General features: G+C 43.3%; 1 pseudogene; it reads left to right on the forward strand.

Moving 5' to 3' along the window:
• The first annotated feature begins 3,468 nt into the window (after positions 1-3,468).
• Positions 3,469-3,586, forward strand: LOC126238645 (5S ribosomal RNA; annotated as a pseudogene).
• The last annotated feature ends 252 nt before the right edge of the window (positions 3,587-3,838 follow it).

Below are 3,838 nucleotides of genomic sequence, written 5' to 3' on the forward strand. Positions count from 1 at the left end.
CCTACTCCGAATTTTTCTTTTGTTTCCTTTACTGCTTGCTCAATATACAGATTGAATAACATCGGGGAGAGGCTACAACCCTGTCTCACTCCCTTCCCAACCACTGCTTCCCTTTCATGCCCCTCGACTCTTATAACTGCCATCTGGTTTCTGTACAAATTGTAAATAGCCTTTCGCTCCCTGTATTTTACCCCTGCCACCTTCAGAATTTGAAAGAGAGTATTCCAGTCAACATTGTCAAAAGCTTTCTCTAAGTCTACAAATGCTAGAAACGTAGGTTTGCCTTTTCTTAATCTTTCTTCCAAGATAAGTCGTAAGGTCAGTATTGCTTCGCGTGTTCCAACATTTCTACGGAATCCAAACTGATCATCCCCGAGGTCGGCTTCTACCAGTTTTTCCATTCGTCTGTAAAGAATTCTCGTTAGTATTTTGCAGCTGTGACTTATTAAACTGATAGTTCGGTAATTTTCACATCTGTCAACACCTGCTTTCTTTGGGATTGGAATTATTATATTCTTCTTGAAGTCTGACGGTATTTCGCCTGTCTCATACATCTTGCTCACCAGATGGTAGAGTTTTGTCAGGACTGGCTCACCCGAGGCCATCAGTAGTTCTAATGGAATGTTGTCTACTCCCGGGGCCTTGTTTCGACTCAGGTCTTTCAGTGCTCTGTCAAACTCTTCACGCAGTATCTTATCTCCCATTTCATCTTCATCTACATCCTCTTCCATTTCCATAATATTTTCCTCAAGTACATCTCCCTTGTATAAACCCTCTATATACTCCTTCCACCTTTCTGCCTTCCCTTCTTTGCTTAGAACTGGGTTTCCATCTGAGCTCTTGATATTCATGCAAGTGGTTCTCTTCTCTCCAAAGGTCTCTTTAATTTTCCTGTAGGCAGTATCTATCTTACCCCTAGTGAGACAAGCCTCTACATCCTTACATTTGTCCTCTAGCCATCCCTGCTTAGCCATTTTGCACTTCCTGTCGATTTCATTTTTGAGACGTTTGTATTCCTTTTTGCCTGCTTCATTTACTGCATTTTTATATTTTCTCCTTTCATCAATTAAATTCGATATTTCTTCTGTTACCCAAGGATTTCTATTAGCCCTCGTCTTTTTACCTACTTGATCGTCTGCTGCCTTCACTACTTCATCCCTCAGAGCTACCCATTCTTCTTCTACTGTATTTCTTTCCCCCATTCCTGTCAATTGTTCCCTTATGCTCTCCCTGAAACTCTCTACAACCTCTGGTTCTTTCAGTTTATCCAGATCCCATCTCCTTAAATTCCCACCTTTTTGCAGTTTCTTCAGTTTCAATCTGCAGTTCATAACCAATAGATTGTGGTCAGAATCCACATTTGCCCCTGGAAATGTCTTACAATTTAAAACCTGGTTCCTAAATCTCTGTCTTACCATTATATAATCTATCTGATACCTTTTAGTATCTCCAGGCTTCTTCCATGTATACAGCCTCCTTTCATGATTCTTGAACCAAGTGTTAGCTATGATTAAGTTATGCTCTGTGCAAAATTCTACAAGGCGGCTTCCTCTTTCATTCCTTCCCCCCAATCCATATTCACCTACTATGTTTCCTTCTCTCCCTTTTCCTACTGACGAATTCCAGTCACCCATGACTATTAAATTTTCGTCTCCCTTCACTACCTGAATAATTTCTTTTATCTCGTTATACATTTCATCTATTTCTTCATCATCTGCAGAGCTAGTTGGCATATAAACTTGTACTACTGTAGTAGGCATGGGCTTTGTGTCTATCTTGGCCATAATAATGCGTTCACTATGCTGTTTGTAGTAGCTAACCCGCACTCCTATTCTTTTATTCATTACTAAACCTACTCCTGCATTACCCCTATTTGATTTTGTATTTATAACCCTGTAATCACCTGACCAAAAGTCTTGTTCCTCCTGCCACCGAACTTCACTAATTCCCACTATATCTAACTTTAACCTATCCATTTCCCTTTTTAAATTTTCTAATCTACCTGCCCGATTAAGTGATCTGACATTCCACGCTCCGATCCGTAGAACGCCAGTTTTCTTTCTCCTGATAACGACGTCCTCTTGAGTAGTCCCCGCCCGGAGATCCGAATGGGGGACTATTTTACCTCCGGAATATTTTACCCAAGAGGACGCCATCATCATTTAATCATACAGTAGAGCTGCATGTCCTCGGGAAAAATTACGGCTGTAGTTTCCCCTTGCTTTCAGCCGTTCGCAGTACCAGCACAGCAAGGCCGTTTTGGTTAATGTTACAAGGCCAGATCAGTCAATCATCCAGACTGTTGCCCCTGCAACTACTGAAAAGGCTGCTGCCCCTCTTCAGGAACCACATGTTTGTCTGGCCTCTCAACAGATGCCCCTCCGTTGTGGTTGCACCTACGGTATGGCCATCTGTATCGCTGAGGCACGCAAGCCTCCCCACCAACGGCAAGGTCCATGGTTCATGGGGGGAATGGCCATATGATCTCCATAATGGCAGCCATTAGGAAATCGGAAGTCAAAGATTAAGCACGATTAACTCGAGCCATTTAAATACGATAGCCTTAAACACGTGTACTGAAGTAACGTGCTGTATTTCGTCGTTTATTTACGAGTGCGTTGTGGAAAGTGACGCTTTCGAATTTTTTATGTGAAAACTCTTGCAGCTTTTTAAATAAAACAGACGCTGTTAACATTGTACATCTTTATTCTCCACGTTAACCTATTTATTTCTAAATATAGTCACCTGGGCACCGAACACATTTCTCCCAACGAGACACCAGTTTGTTGATGCCATCGCAGTAGAATATCTGACTTTGTTGACGGAGCCACAACATCACCCTTGCTTGCACCGCTTCGTCAGTATGAAAGTGAAGTTCTCGAATATGTTCATTAAGTTTTCGAAAGGAGGTGAAAATCGGATGGGGCCAAGTCGGGACTGCATGAAAGATGATCAATGACAGTGAACCCAAGGCGTCGGATTGTTTCAGGTGTCGCAGTGATCGTGTGTGGTCTGACATCAGGCTGAAGGAGAGGGTGCTCCATATGTGGACAAACTCTTCCAATTCGAAATTCGATTACAGCACGCTCTTTCTTACGCACCGACATAGTTACGTTACACACCGCCATGTTACGCGCTACAATTCGGAGCCTTCCTGCGGTAAGATGGCTGAAATACGTAGACATGAATAAAGACGAAGAATGTTAATAACGTTTGTTTTATTTAAAAACTTTTAAGAGTTTTCACATTAAAAGTTCGGAGGTATTACTTTTCATCACGCCCCCATACATATACTTTCTCCTGGGCGGAGAGTTGTCATCAAACACAGACGTAACGTCGTGTCTGTCCCTGGCCTGTATTGCAGAATTCATACTGTCCATGACGTATGTTTCAGATTTTCTTGAGCTAGTTGAAACGTATAATATTTAGAATTTGAATAGAATTATTTCCTCTTTTTGTTGCCATCAAGGCAACGGCCTTGCTGCAGTGGTTACACCGGTTCCCGTGAGATCACCGAAGTTAAGCGCTGTCGGGCGTGGTAGGCACTTGGATGGGTGACCATGCAGGGCGCCATGCGCTGTTGCCATTTTTCGGGCTGCACTCAGCTTCGTGATGCCAATTGAGGAGCTACTCGACCGAGTAGTAGCGGCTTCGGTCAAGAATACCATCATAACGGCCGGGAGTGCGGTGTGCTGACCCCATGCCCCTCCTATCCGCATCCTCCACGGAGGATGACACGGCGGTCGGATGGTCCCGGTAAGCCACTCGTGGCCTGAAGACGGAGTGCTGTTTTGTTTTCATCAAATTATACTGGTTGCAATTGCTATTTTGACTAATA

Source organism: Schistocerca nitens, chromosome 2, assembly GCF_023898315.1.
Source record: "Schistocerca nitens isolate TAMUIC-IGC-003100 chromosome 2, iqSchNite1.1, whole genome shotgun sequence".
Lineage (NCBI taxonomy): Eukaryota > Metazoa > Arthropoda > Insecta > Orthoptera > Acrididae > Schistocerca > Schistocerca nitens.